The sequence below is a fragment of the Belonocnema kinseyi genome, chromosome 5 (genome assembly GCF_010883055.1).
Source record: "Belonocnema kinseyi isolate 2016_QV_RU_SX_M_011 chromosome 5, B_treatae_v1, whole genome shotgun sequence".
Lineage (NCBI taxonomy): Eukaryota > Metazoa > Arthropoda > Insecta > Hymenoptera > Cynipidae > Belonocnema > Belonocnema kinseyi.
This window is the reverse complement of record NC_046661.1, coordinates 87,197,145-87,205,670: the sequence shown is the minus strand read 5'-3', so window position 1 is coordinate 87,205,670 and position 8,526 is coordinate 87,197,145. Positions and strand designations below refer to the sequence as shown.

At 25.7% G+C, this 8,526-nt stretch overlaps 1 long non-coding RNA gene across 1 annotated transcript in view; it reads left to right on the top strand.

Moving 5' to 3' along the window:
* LOC117173338 overlaps positions 1–2,198 on the top strand; it is a 12,686-nt gene extending 10,488 nt beyond the window's left edge. Inside the window, exons 3-4 of the long non-coding RNA XR_004467161.1 lie at positions 1,559–1,889; positions 1,965–2,198. This is a non-coding gene — a long non-coding RNA (uncharacterized LOC117173338). The remainder of the gene's footprint in view (positions 1–1,558; positions 1,890–1,964) is intronic.
* The last annotated feature ends 6,328 nt before the right edge of the window (positions 2,199–8,526 follow it).

Genomic DNA, 8,526 nt, shown 5'->3' with positions numbered 1-8,526 from the left:
TATCTTTACTTTCTTTAACTAATCGTTTAAGTATCCTGTTTTCGCGTCTATAATCATTTCTACGTCTACTTCTTTCCTCATTGCTAAGACCTGCGATGTTCATAGTTCTATTTTATGCTTCTCTTTTTGTTTTTTGGGCAGCCTGAATTTCATCATTCCACCACGCATCACCAGACATTCTTCCTACAACTACGGTACCACACACTTCGAGCGTACATCTAACAAGGATATCCCGTAACATTGTCCAGGCGCCCTCTATATCTTTGTTTTTTATACGGTCCTCCCATGTTGCCCTATCTATGCTTTCGATTATCTTATTTTGGAAATCTATTCGCTAATCCGGTTTCTGTAGGTCAAAGATTACTTCTTAACCAAAAAAATCCAATTTTCTATTTGAAGAGATGAGTTTTTAACTAAAATAATGAATCTTTAATAGAAAAAAATGGATTTTCAACAAAAAAATTCAAAAAACTATCAATCCAGTCTTAAAATTCCCCCAAAAAAGATTAATCATCAACGAAAAATGTAATAGTTAATATTTGAACAAAAAACAGTTATTAATTAAAAATAAAAAGCAGTTTAATTCGAGGAAAAATACAAATTTTAACTAAAAGATTTCAAAATTCCACTAATTAGTTGAATTTTCAACGAAAAAGATCATTTTTTAATTAAGAAGATATCTCTCCCGTTTGTCTCCCTGATTTGCCACGCCTGAGTGAACATCACACATCCTTCCACAGCTCCTCTCATCGATCCTTGCGGTGCGGCGTCAATTCTCGGAAACGCTAAATCCAAAATCTCTACATTCAGATTCGACTCTACCTCAATTTTTAGCTAAATAGCTGTATTTTGAACTAGAAAAGCTTTATTTAAATTGTATTTAGAGGTTCCGTAAATCCCATAATTTGATGTTTACGTAAATTGTGTAAACAATTTATTATTTTTAGCCATTTTCTCTTAGAATGGAGTGAGAAAATCATTGTTTTGCCTGAATTTTACAATTTATTATATTTTCTTCAGTTAGAGCGTTGCAATAATCAGTTACATTTAATATAAATAATTGTTTACATCATTTATAATTGATAATTATTTATAATAATATTCTCATAGAAAAATGCTAGAAAGTTGTAATTTTGTCTTAAACTTCCCACTTTTCATTGAAATCGAGATTGAGATTAATTAAAGTCAACAAAAATAATTGTTTAAATAATTTATTATTATTTTAACAATATTCTTTTTTATTATTGAGTGAAAGGTTCGTTTTTTTCTTAATTTTCAACTTTTTGTGAACTTTTCACTTACAATTAGAACGACCGATCAATAATTACTGTAATTTAACAAACACGATGGTTTAAACAATATATTATTGTTCATAACTATATTTTCTTCAATTGCCAGAAAGTTGCGATTTTTTCTAAAATTTTCCAGTTTTTTCAACAATAAAAAACTTTTATTATTTTTTAGGATTCGAACAAATTCGATATCTAAGCTGTCCTAAGAAACATTTTGTAAATGTACAAAAAATAAATAAAACTTCATTTTCTTCTAACAAAATTAGGTGCAGAGTTCATGAAGCCAGTGGAGGGAACTGAGGGAAGAAGTAGCAATAATATCTTTAATAATAATAATAACACTAATGATACTAATAATGATAATAATTTTCTGCCGATTGAACGTCCATTTAAACCTTTATCCGGGGACCCTGTTTGTCTACCATTCGAACCTCTGGATCTGCCTCATTCATCACTCAAACCAATTGTTGCTCAAACATCCTCAAAGCCTTCTCGTTCGCCTTCTCGTGGACACCAAGTTTTGAAAAAGGAACAAACTTTCTTTAAATTTAACAAAACAACACCAAAACAATAAGGTTTAGTGAGAAAAAAAACAAGGTAAACATCAGTTCTATTTATTCCCAATTAAAAAAATTATTCTCTAAAAATTATTCTTGATTAATTTTATTTCAGACGAATCGGGATTTAGTGTTTCCGAGAATTGACGCTGCACTTCGGGGATGAGTGACAAGAGCTGCGGGAATGTGTGGTGTTCACCCAGGCGTGACAAAGCAGAGAGAGAAACCGAACAGAGACATAATTGTAACGACACTCTGGATTTATGGTCACCTTCAGCCCAAAACCGACACTAAATCCAGATTTGACTTTATTTGTTGAGATAAATATCGTTTATTGTTATTTTAATTAAAACAATTTCATTCCAGCGCCGTCTATCTTTCATAATTTTTTCCGAATAAATTTATTTTGTAAAATTTTGTAATGGACATCCAAAAATAATGTAGGACGATATGGTGGTGGGGTTATTTGGTAAAATCTTACTGTTTCTTATGAATTAAGAAAATAGTTCAACTTTCAAGCTAGTAGTTGAATTTTTATTTAAAAAAAATGAATTCGTGACAGAAAATGTTGATATTTCAACCAAGAAAAGATTTTTCTTTTAATTTTTTACAAAATAAGACGAATTTACAATTAAATACATAAATTTGTAAATATATAGTATTTAAATTTTTAACCAAAAGCTATTTTACAGTTGATAATTTTAAAAAATTCAAAAAAATGGGGAATTTTTTAGTCAAAAAGACGAGCTTTCTACAAAACAATTGAATTTTCAAGCAATTGGTTGAGTTTTCAATCAAATTTTTAAATTTTCACCGAAAAGATTAACTTTTTACTAAATAAAACGAATTCTCAAAAGATTTTAAACCAAATATTTGGATTTTCTACAAAAAAAAGATCAATTTTCAACAAATTATAAAAATTTTCGGCGAAACAGTTGAATTTTAAAACTAAAATAAATTAATTTTTGACCAAAAACTTAATAGTTAAATTTTCATTTTAAAAATTGATCTTGAATTAAAAAAAAAAGAATTTTCTACAAAAAAATTGAATTTTCAACCAAGTAATTGCATTTTTAAACAAATAATTAAATTTTTACCAGAAAAATGAATCTTTTACTAAATTAGATGAATTCTCAATAGTAATTAATTCTCAATACATTTTTTACCAAATTGTAGTAAATTTAATCAGAAAGTACAATTTTCTATAAAGAATGTCAATTTTCAACAAATTACATAAATATTCAACCAAACAGTTCCATTTTTAAACTAAAATAAATCAATTTTTAACATAAAATGTAATAGGTTAATTTTCATTTAAAATATTGATTTTCAATTTAAAACAACGATTTTCTACAAAGCAGTTACGTATTCTACCATATAATTGAATTTTTAACTAACAAATATTTTTCAGACAAAAAAGAAAAAAAAATTTCATCAAAACTGTTAAATTTTTAAGTCAAAATGACGAGATTTCTTCAAAATAGTTCAATTTTCTACCAAATAATTGAATTTTCAACCAAATATTAAAATTTTTAACAACAAAAAATTTAATTTTTACTAAAACTGACGAATTTTCAATAACGTGCATATATTTTCAACTAAATAATTGAATTTTCTAAGTAGAAATATTTTTCGTCACTAAAAGAAATATTTTATCAAAAGTGTTGAATATTTAAGTCAAATAGACGAGCTTTTTACAAAACTTTCAAATTTTCACCAAAAAAGTTAATTTTCTTACTGAATAAGACAGATTCTCAATAAAATGCATACATTTCCAAACAAATAATTGAATTTTCAACCGAAAAGATCAATTTTCTATAAAAAAAGACTGATTCAGAAAAATTTACATAATTTTCAACCAAATAGTTAAACTTTTAAACTAAACTAGATTAATTTGTAACCAAACCGTTGAATTTTGAGTTAAATAGTTATTCTTCCAGTTGAAAAAATTATTTTTTAACAAAAAAGAAAACGAATCTCCGAGTAAATAGTTCAATTTCCAACCAAAGAGATGAATTTTCAATTAAAATGATAAATCTTCAACCAGCTAATAAACTTATAAAAAAGTAATATAACTGTTGACCAAAAAGTTGACTTTTTAACCTAAAAAGATGAATTTTCAGCAAAAAAATTAACAGTTGATATAACAATCACATAAAATTAATTTTAAATAAAAAAATTAAATTTAACCAAAGGAGAGGAATTTTCATCACTTGAATATTGAACTAAAGCAGAATAATTTTCAAACCAACAGTTGGATTTTTACCAAGAAAATAATTTTCTGTCGAAATACTATTTTTCAACAAAATAAAACAGTTTAACTTTCAACCAACTCCTTGAATTTTCCATTAAAAAAGATCAATTCTCAACAAAAAATCTACCAGTCGATATTTAAAAAAAAAAAAAAAAAAAAATTATTTTTATTTTTTAAAAAAACAGTTTAATTGAACCAAAAATGACCGCTTTTTAATAAAATAGTTGAATCCTCAACAAAGCAAACTTATTTTCAACTAAATTGTTAAATTTTAACGTAAAGAGGTGAAATTTCTACTAAAAAATATAAATTTAAAAATAAAAAAAAATAAAAGAATTTTCAACAAAAGTTTAATTTTCAACCTACAAATATTTGTCAACCAATAAAAAAAATGTATGACGAATTTTTAATTTTTAAAAACAACAATTTTCTACATAACAGTTTAATTTTCTACCAAATCGTTCGATTTTCAAACAAAAAAGAGGAATTTTATACAACACAGTTGATTTTTCAACAACAAAAATTTGTTTTGAACCAAAGTGCTGACTTTTCAGCCAAATAATTAATGTTTCAGATTAAAAATTATTTTTACGCAACAACATAGAACGAATCTTTAACAAATTAGTACAATTTCAAGCTACAGCGATCAATTTTCATCTGAAAATTTAATTTTTAACCAAATAGTTAACGTTCCGGTTAAAAAATTAATTTTTTTAACGAAAAAAACTTATCTTCAACCAAACTTTTAATGTTTGAATTGAAAAATTCTATTTTAATAAAAAAACTAATCTTCAACAAAGTAGTTTAATTTCCAGCCAAAGGAATGAAAGAGGGAATAAATTTTCAACTAAAATTATAATTCTTTAACAAAAAAAATAAATTTTGAAGAAAGTAGGTCAGCTTATAACCAATGAGTTAATTTTTTATCTAAAATGAATCTAATTTGTTGAAAATTAAACAATTCTCTTTTTTTGGTTGAATTAAACTGTTTTTTATTTAAAATTGAATTTTTCTTTGTTGGAATATCAACTATTTCTTTTATCGTTGAGAATTCATTTTTTTTTTTAGAAAATTAATTTCTTTGTAGATAATTCAACCATTTTGTTGAAAAGCACTTTTTACATTCTCATTCCTGAGGATGTACTGTAATCGTCCAAATTTTCAATCTCTGGTTTTTAACGGATCTTTACGTTTCGGCACTCACAGAATCCGAAAACCATTAAATTTCATCGGTGTCTGCCTGTATGTCTGTATGTCTGTATGTCTGTATGTATGGTTACCTGAATGTTGTAGCCACGCTAACTTTTAAAGGATTTGTACAATCGAGTCCGCATTTGATACACTTCTGAAGGTCCTCAAAATAAAGGCTAAGTTCATTAATCAGATATTTCGAATCAAAATTAAAAAATTGAGAGCATTTTAAAAATTTCAAAATTTTTCTTTTTTGAAATTTTATAAATTGTTGTCAAAGTTTCTTATAGATGGGTAAAAGACTTGCAACTTATCTAAATTCAAGTTTTTATTTTGATGAAAATTAGAAAAGTTATATACTTTTAAAAGTTTGAAAATTTTCAAAAAATAAAAAAAAATTTTTTTTATTGATCCAAAAATTTCATTCAAAATTTTCACCAGATACGAAATATATTTCAAAACTATTCTACCCGAATTTTTCGATTAGCCCAAAATTTAAAAAATTATAGCATTTGCAAAATTTTCAATTTTTTTTTAACTTATAAACATTTTTGTCAAAGTTTCTCATAGATGACCCAAAGACTTGCAAATTATCCAAATAAAATGTTTAATTTTCATGAAAATTGGAAAAGTTATATACTTTTCGAAAATTTTCAAAAAATAGAAAAAATTATTTTTCACATAAATCTAACAATTTTATTCAAAATTTTCAGTAGATACAATATACATTTCAAACTATTCTAGCCGAATTTTTCGATTAGCACACAATTTAAAAAATTAGAGCTTTTTCAACATTTTAGACAATTTTTTTTTTGTAAGTTTCAGAAAATGTTTTTAAGGTCTGCGAAACTTGACAAAAGTACTTGCAAATTATCCAAATGACATTTTTAATTTGGATGAAAATTAAAAAGGTTAGTGTAATGTAATCGTCCAAATTTTCGATCTCTGGTTTTTAACGGATCTTTACGTTTCGGCGCGCGCAGAATCCGAAAATCATAAAATTTTGTCGATGTCTGTCTGTACGTCTGTCTGTATGTCTGTATGTATGGTTACCTGAATGTTGTAACCACGCTTACTTTTGAAGAATTTGTCCAATCGAGTCCGCATTTGATTCGACACTTCTGAAGGTCCATAAAATAAAGGATAAGTTCGTTAATCAGATATTTCGAACCAAAATTAAAAAATTGGGTGCATTTTCAAAATTTTGAAATTTTTGTCAAAGTTTCTTGTAGATGGGTAAAAACTCGAAAATTTAATTACATATTTTGACAAATAATCTTTTTTTTATTGAAAATTTATTTTTTAACTGAAATTTTAACTATTTCATTCGAAGATTATCAGTTTAAGTGGATCGAAGTAACGAATGCGTATGCGCGCATATTTTCCGCGTAAAGTAAAATGCACTTTACCTGCCTAAGCCGATAAAGTAGCCTATCAACAACAATAATCTACTTTAATTCTCCAATACAAAGCTAGAAAACAAGGGCAACATACTCGTATTAGATAAACTAATTTTTTAATTGAAAATTTAAGTATTTAATTTTTGGTAAACAATTTCCTTTTTTGTTGAAATTTTAACTATTGGGTTGTGAATTTATCTTTTTTTGAGTTGAAAATTAAACTACTTGATTGAAAAGTTAATTAATTTGTGCTTCTTCATAGAGGAAGCTTTGTTATGTTAACATTTTCGAACAATTTTAGTTCATTTAATAAAACGTTCCTCAATTCATGTATGGATATGTGTCTAGGTGTGTCTCACACTTTTTTGTGAACACGATCATTTGAAAAAGGTTGCAGATAAATTGAAGAAATTTTTAGGACTTATTTTCACCACTAATCCCTTGAAACTGACTGAAGGATTTTTTATAATATTTATTGAATTTTTGTAACATTTATTAATATTTAAAAAATCGAGTTTTTGTAGCAAATATTTTTCATTAACATAATTCAAAGTTGATGCAAGAATATAAAAGATTCATTGGTTCGAGACGAATCAATTGACCTATAATATCAATCCATTCCCAAGTCGAAATTTAAGTTCTCTTTTTATTCTTTTAAATTCTCTAGCCTCGGAGATTTTACGAGGATCTGATGAGGATTAATTCAATATAGAACAAGTACTATTTAACTACTCAAAATTTGCACAAATTTCCATTATTGAAAGAAATGTCGCCGAGAGATCAAGCAGGCTGCGATACCCCCAGATCGTCTAAAGCCAAAAAAATTTAAAAATTTATAAACAAATTATTTGCTGAAAGAATTTTTTCTACGATTTCCCATAACTTTACGTTTCTTAAGTTATATTGCGAGAAATTTTGATTAAAACACGATGATAAAATTTTTTTTTTGAGATTATTATTGTTGAAATTACAGCAAATTTAATAAAAAATTGCATTGGTCAGGAATTTTTAAATAGAAATTTTCACTTTTATGTCAGTTTTTTAAAAATAAGAAACGTTATTATAATTTTAGCAAAATTCATAATTTTTTGATTTTTTAAAAGCATATTTAATAAACAAAAGCAGTAGTCGGGCATTTATCGGCAGTAATATTCTTTTTTTTTCATTGCCAGTCCTTTCAATTAGGAACTTCATGACAAATTAAGAAACATTTATAATTAGTCGATAAATTTAATGATCTTTTTAAGCAAATCTAATGAAAAAATGCATTAATCAGGCATTTGTTGAACTAAAAATTCGATGTAAACTTTTTTAATTAGGAACTTCATGATAATTTCAACAAAATTAATAATTGTTTTTTCAATTTTATAATATTTTTAACAAAGTTTATAAACAAATGCATTATTGGGGCATTTGTCAACGGAAAAATTATTTTGTTTTCGATTCCAGACTTTTTCACTGGGATCTTCATAATAAATTCAGCAACATTTATGATTTGTTAATATATTTCATTTTTTTTTAAACAAATTTATTTATTTATACAAACACTGAAAGCCTGATTTAAAATATAAAAAAAGATTTCTATAATTCTAATTTTAAGGATGTACACTACGTACAATCAATCTGAAAAGTTGCCTATCTTTAAAATGATTGATAAAATCGACAAAAAAAGATCTATTAATAAATTCTGCAAATCTTGATGGAGACTTCTAAGCACACTTCAGAAAAAAAAATAATCCAGGTTAAAATTGTTTCTTTAACAGTAGTTATTTAAAGGTTTAGTTTTTCCTTTCTTTTTAAGGAAAAGTTATCATTTTTATTTAACCCGAATG